At 51.2% G+C, this 6,945-nt stretch overlaps 1 protein-coding gene across 1 annotated transcript in view; it reads left to right on the top strand.

Moving 5' to 3' along the window:
- Positions 1 to 423: 423 nt before the first annotated feature.
- The window catches only part of fbxl16 (F-box and leucine-rich repeat protein 16), a 125,085-nt gene continuing 118,563 nt past the window's right edge, over positions 424 to 6,945 (top strand). Inside the window, exon 1 of the mRNA XM_052520029.1 lies at positions 424 to 796. The gene's annotated coding sequence lies outside the window, so the exon portion shown is untranslated. The remainder of the gene's footprint in view (positions 797 to 6,945) is intronic.

Here is a 6,945-nt window from a genome sequence, read left to right as displayed (position 1 = left end):
TCTGATTATTATATAACCACTCGTTCTGATTGTAGGTAAGGCTAACAGACCGTTTCATGGACCCCAGATCCATAGTTAAGGCTGTACATTGTACTATAACTATGTGCCAATGCATTCCTAAATCTATACATCCACAATGCGATTTCAACAGATGTTTTTGTTCTTGTCAAATTGACTAATTATTGTATTTATTTTTTATTTATATAACAAAACTTTGATTTGCGTGCTCTCGAGTAATTGTGTCATGATTCCAATATTTTCATCCGTTTGCATCAGTTTCAATGCGATCTTTTATTTTGAAGGCGAATCAACGATTCCACAACTGTTGCTCAGGCTAATGTTGTTCACGAGACACACGTGAGAGGACGGCCAATAGGAGAGAGGAGGAGAAAGGAGGAGAGAGCGAGACAGAGCAATCGAGAGAGAGCGAGAGAGGAAAATCACGCTTTGTGTGACAGTGAACGCATATTGAATGAAGAGGTATCGGATGCCCCTTATTTGAGCGTTAACGGATTTTAAGGGTAAAACATCTATTTTACTTAACAGACGCGTTTTTTTTATCCGCCTCCGGGTTTAAGGATCGGATTCACGCGTCGATGGCATCAGTACCGGAGGGTGTACCTCTTGCCTCCACCAGGCACAACCGGTAACGGGAAGGGCTGCAGCTGCTGCCGTTTCTAGGGTTATATATCTATTTCTTCTCGTGCGAGCTGCAACGTTGAGGGAAACGTGACCAGAGTAAACCGGGACATTTCGCCGATCATGGAGTAATGCCCGAGTGAGCAGCGTATGAGAGGTAAGGGATGCACAGAGCATTCAGCGGTTTGACTCTTCTTATTCTCACCGAAGGACTGATGCTGATGAGCTAAACTGATACATTGTGATCAGCCCTCTCAACCTGATAGCACATAGGCTACATGATCGATCACGGATGTAACCATGTAACCATTCAGCAACACCATCCTGTCCTCGGTGAAATCATTCAGCGTCAGAGGAGTTGGATCTGCCAACGGCTCGATGGGATAACCGTTCATTGCTCATCGACACAGAGATAGCCTATAGGCTATTTATCGATTATGATTGGTAACGGAATTAGAGGATATAACATCGATAGAAGTGATTATGAAAACACAGAAAGCATCTTTGTATTCCTGTTGTCCCTGTATGTGTAGATGATGTCGCGAGTCTTTGTCTTGCCTCGGTACGCAGCACAGCGCGAACTGCAGCAGCGGGCTGGGAATATAGGAACGCAAACCGCAAAACATATGACGCCAACCTTTCCCACGTCAGTGACGTAAACGCGCTTATAGGCCTATTCTGTAAAGTGTGCAGCCTTGTCTATTCTATACAGTATAATTGTATAATGTCGACTAGTCAGGCTATTCTGACTATCTCCATGTATTATGCTACCAGGCCCCTGTAACATAGGCATATAACAGTCAGCTATGGAACCGTGTCACAGCATAGTTTATTAGGGTTTTTTATCAGTGCAAAGCATAGGCATAAATCACTTTAGCCTAATGGTATATTGCAACACAGCTACAGCATAGGAGGAACTGTTGCTGCTATTGGATAAACGTTTGATTCTACATGATGAACTGGACATATAATGTAACAGAATAGAATGTAATAGAGTAGAATGTAATAGAGTAGAATGTAACAGAATAGAATGTAATAGAATAGAATGTAATAGAGTAGAATGTAATAGAATGTAGAATGTAATAGAATAGAATGTAATAGAGTAGAATGTAACAGAATAGAATGTAATAGAATAGAATGTAATAGAGTAGAATGTAACAGAATAGAATGTAAGAGAATAGAATGTAATAGAGTAGAATGTAACAGAATAGAATGTAATAGAGTAGAATGTAACAGAATAGAATGTAAGAGAATAGAATGTAATAGAGTAGAATGTAACAGAATAGAATGTAATAGAGTAGAATGTAACAGAATAGAATGTAAGAGAATAGAATGTAATAGAGTAGAATGTAACAGAATAGAATGTAATAGAGTAGAATGTAACAGAATAGAATGTAAGAGAATAGAATGTAATAGAGTAGAATGTAACAGAATAGAATGTAAGAGAATAGAATGTAATAGAGTAGAATGTAACAGAATAGAATGTAATAGAGTAGAATGTAATAGAATATAATGTAATAGACCATAGAATGTAACAGAATAGAATGTAAGACAGTAGAATGTAATCACCCAGAATGTAATAGAGTAGAATGTACACCTCTAGAATAGACATTTACAAGTTGATTGTCTTCACAGGGAGGAAATTCTTTCACCCAGACATTTACAAGTACAGTTCCCAATACCCCAACACCATCACCCAGACATTTACAAGTACACCTCTAGTTCCCAATACCCCAACACCATCACCCAGACATTTACAAGTACACCTCTAGTTCCCAATACCCCAACACCATCACCCAGACATTTACAAGTACACCTCTAGTTCCCAATACCCCAACACCATCACCCAGACATTTACAAGTACACCTCTAGTTCCCAATACCCCAACACCATCACCCAGACATTTACAAGTACACCTCAGTTCCCAATACCCCAACACCATCACCCAGACATTTACAAGTACACCTCTAGTTCCCAATACCCCAACACCATCACCCAGACATTTACAAGTACACCTCTAGTTCCCAATACCCCAACACCATCACCCAGACATTTACAAGTACACCTCTAGTTCCCAATACCCCAACACCATCACCCAGACATTTACAAGTACACCTCCAGTTCCCAATACCCCAACACCATCACCCAGACATTTACAAGTACACCTCCAGTTCCCAATACCCCAACACCATCACATACTGTATATTATAAATCATTTTAATGTGCATATCTCTAACTGCTCTCCCCTCATCCCTTCCTCTCCTCTCCCCTCCTCCCTTCCTCTCCTCTCCCCTCTTCTCCCCCACCCCACCCTACCCTACCTTCCTCTGTATCCCTCTCTAACCATGGTGTGCAACTAAGCTAATGAAAGCGATGGAGAGGGGGGGAAGAGAGGGGGAGAGAGGGGGAGAGAGGGGGAGAGAGAGGGAGGGGGAGGGAGAGAGAGGGAGAGAGGAGAGAGAGGAGAGAGAGAGGGAGAGAGGAGAGAGAGAGAGAGAGGGAGAGAGAGAGAGAGAGAGAGAGAGAGAGAGAGAGAGAGGGAGAGAGAGGGAGAGAGAGAGAGAGAGGGAGAGGAACAGAGAGAGGGAGAGAAAGTTTATTTTTTCCCAATTGTTTTTTTCTTCACTTTTGTTTATTATCTATTTCACTTGTTTGACAATTTTAACATATGTTTCCTATAACAATAAAGCCCCTTAAATTGAAATTTAATTGAGAGATCGAGAGAGGGGCTGTTGGGGAGAGAGGGGCTGTTGGGGAGAGAGGGGCTGTTGGGGAGAGAGGGGTGAAGGGGGACAGAGGAGGGGCTGTTGGGGAGAGAGGGGTTGTTGGAGAGAGAGGGGGTGGTTTGGAGAGACGGGCTGGTGGGGAGAGAGGGGCTGGGGGAGAAAGAGGGACAGAGAGAGGGGCTGGGGAGAGAAAGAGAGGGTGAGCGAAGAGGGACAGAGAGAGAGGGCTGTGGGGAGAGAAAGAGGGGGGATTGAAGATGGACAGAGAGAGGGGCTGTTGGGGAGAGAAAGATATTCGAAGAGGTACAGAGAGAGGGGCTGGTGGGGAGAGAGAGCGGGGAGGGAAGAGAGACAGAGAGAGGGGCTGGTGGGGAGAGAGGGGGGAGGGAAGAGGGACAGAGAGAGGGCTGGTGGGGGAGAGAGGGGCTGGTGGGGAGAGAGGGGCTGGTGGAGAGAGAGGGGCTGGTGGGGGAGAGAGGGGCTGGTGGGGAGAGAAAGAGAGGGGGGGACCAAAGAGTGACAGAGAGAGGGGCTGGTAGGAGAGAGGGGCTGGTGGGGAGAGAGGGGCTGGTGGGGAGAGAAAGAGAGGGAGAGAGAGAGGGGCTGGTGGGGAGAGAGGGGCTGGTGGGGAGAGAAAGAGGAGAGAGGGGGGCTGGTGGGGAGAGAGGGGCTGGTGGAGAGAGAAAGAGAGGGGGACCAAAGAGGGACAGAGAGAGGGGCTGGTGGGGAGAGAGGGGCTGGTGGGGAGAGAGGGGCTGGTTGGGAGAGACAAGAGAGGGGGGAGCGAGAGGGACAGAGAGAGGGGCTGTTGGGGAGAGAAAGAGGGGCGAAGAGGACAGAGAGAGGGGCTGGTGGGGAGAGAGGGGCTGGTGGGGGAGAGGGCTGGTGGGGAGAGAAAGAGAGAGAGAGAGAGAGGGAGGAAAGAGGGACAGAGAGAGGGGCTGGTGAGGAGAGAAAGAGGGAGAGAGAGGGGAGGGAAGAGGGACAGAGAGGGGGCTGGTTGGGGAGAGAGGGGCTGGTGGGAGAGAGAGAGAGGAGAGAGGGGAGAGAGAGAGAGAGAGGGGGGAAGAGGGTCAGAGAGAGGGGCTGGTGGGGAGAGAAAGAGAGAGAGAGGTGGGAGGGAAGAGGGACGGAGAGAGGGGCTGGTGGGGAGAGAAAAGAGAGAGAGAGAGGAGAGAGAGAGAGGGGAGGGAAGAGGGACGGAGAGGGGCTGGTGGGGAGAGAGAGGCTGGGAAGAGGGACAGAGAGGGGAGAAGAGAGAGGAGAGAGAGAGAGAGAGGAGAGAGGAGAGAGAGAGAGAGAGAGAGAGGGAAAGAGGGTGGGGAGAGAGGGGCTGGTGGGGAGAGAAAGAGAGAGAGAGGGGGAGGGAAGAGGGACGGAGAGAGGGGCTGGTGGGGAGAGGAAGAGAGAGAGAGAGAGAAAGAGGGGGGAGGGAAGAGGGATGGAGAGGGGGCTGGTGGGGAGAGAGGGGAGGGAAGAGGGACAGAGAGAGGGGCTGGTAGGGGAGAGAGAGGGGGGAGGACAGAAGAGGGCAGAGAGAGGGGCTGGTGGAGAGAGAGATGGGGGGACCAAAGGGACAAAGAGAGAGGGCTGGTGGGGAGAGAAAGATAGGGGGGCAAAGAGGTACAGAGAGAGGGGCTGGTGGGGAGAGAAAGGAGGGGAAGAGGGACAGAGAGGGGCTGGTGGGGAGAGAGAGCGGGGGGGGAAGAGGGACAGAGAGAGGGGCTGGTGGGGAGAGAGGGGCTGGTGGGGAGAGAGGGGCTGGTGGAGAGAGAGGGGCTGGTGGGGAGAGAGGGGCTGGTGGGGAGAGAAAGAGAGGGGGACCAAAGAGTGACAGAGAGAGGGGCTGGTGGAGAGAGAGGGGCTGGTGGGGAGAGAGGGGCTGGTGGGGAGAGAAAGACCAAAGAGGGAGAGAGGGGCTGGTGGGGAGAGAGGGGCTGGTGGGGAGAGAGGGGGGTGGGGAGAGAAAGAGTGGAGAGAGGGGGCTGGTGGGGGGAGAGAGGGGCTGGTGGGGAGAGAAAGAGAGGGGGACCAAAGAGGGACAGAGAGAGAGGGGCTGGTGGAGAGAGAGGGGCTGGTAGGGAGAGAGGGGCTGGTTGGGGAGAAAGAGGGGGGGCCAAAGAGGGACAGAGAGAGGGGCTGTTGGGGAGAGAAAGGGCTGGGGAGCCAAAGAGGGACAGAGAGAGGGGCTGGTGGGGAGAGAGGGGCTGGTGGGGAGAGAGGGGCTGGTGGGGAGAGAAAAGAGGGAGAGAGAGAGGGGGAGGGAAAGAGGGACAGAGAGGGGGCTGGTGGGGAGAAAGAGGGAGAGAGAGGGGAGGGAAGAGGGACAGAGAGGGGGCTGGTTGGGAGAGGGGAGAGGAGAGAGAGAGAGTGAGAGAGAGAGAGGGGCTGAGTGGGGGAGAGAAGAGAGAGAGAGAGAGAGAGAGAGAGGGGGGGAAAGAGGGACAGAGAGGGGGCTGGTGGGGAGAGAAAGAGAGAGAGAGGGGAGGGAAGAGGGACAGAGAGAGGGGCTGGTGGGGAGAGAAAGAGAGAGAGAGAGAGAGAGAGAGCTGAGAGGGAGGAGGGAGAAGAAGAGAGAGAGGGGCTGGTGAAAGAGGGAGAGAGGGCTGGTGGGGAGAGAGAGAGGAGAGAGGGGGGAGGGGAAGAGGACGGAGAGAGGGGCTGGTGGGGAGAGAAAGAGAGAGAGAGAGAGGGGGAGGGAAGAGGGACGGAGAGGGGGCTGGTGGGGAGAGAGAGGGAGGGAAGAGGGACAGAGAGGGGGCTGGTAGGGGAGAGAGAGGGGAGGGAAGAGGGACAGAGAGAGGGGCTGGTGGAGAGAGAGATGGGAGGGAAGAGGGACAAAGAGAGAGGGGAGGGCTTGTAGAGAGAGAGGGGAGGGACAGAGAGAGAGGGAGGGCTTGTAGAGAGAGGAGGGAAGAGGGACAGAGAGAGGGGCTTGTTGAGAGAAAGAGGGGAGGGAAGAGGGACAGAGAGAGAGGGGAGGGCTTGTAGAGAGAGAGGGGAGGGAAGAGGGACAGAGAGAGAGGGGAGGGCTGGTGGGGGAGAGAGGGAGGGCTGGTGGGGGAGGAAGGGAAGGAGACAGAGAGAGGGGCTAGTAGAGAGAGAGAGGGGAGGGAAGAGGGACAGAGAGAGAGAGGCTTGTGGGAAGAGAGATAGAGAGAGGGGGTTTTGTGGGGGAGAGAGGTGGCTTGTGGGGGGAGAGAGAAAGAGAGAGAGATGAAACAAAACTACTGGCAGTGCATGCAGGGCAGAACTGGGACAATATCCACTAATAATACAACTCAAAAATTAGCAATTGGGTTTTGGAAACCTTTAGAATACAGTGACTCCCTTTCATATCATTACTAAGCCCTGCAATGCCAAGAGCTGAGCAAATAACAGAGTCCCCTCATCCAGCTGGTCCTGGGGCTGAGTTCTCAAACCTGTTCTACTAACACACTGATTATTTTGTGCCCACTAGAAAGAAAAGTGACTCCAAAATGACGCAGTACATTATGCATCCAACATGTTTGTAGAGTCACAAGCTTGATGATCAAATCAATCAATCAAATGTATTTATAAAGCCCTTCTTCCATCAGCT

This window comes from Oncorhynchus keta, chromosome 5, assembly GCF_023373465.1.
Source record: "Oncorhynchus keta strain PuntledgeMale-10-30-2019 chromosome 5, Oket_V2, whole genome shotgun sequence".
Lineage (NCBI taxonomy): Eukaryota > Metazoa > Chordata > Actinopteri > Salmoniformes > Salmonidae > Oncorhynchus > Oncorhynchus keta.
This window is presented reverse-complemented; position numbering and strand designations above follow the sequence as displayed.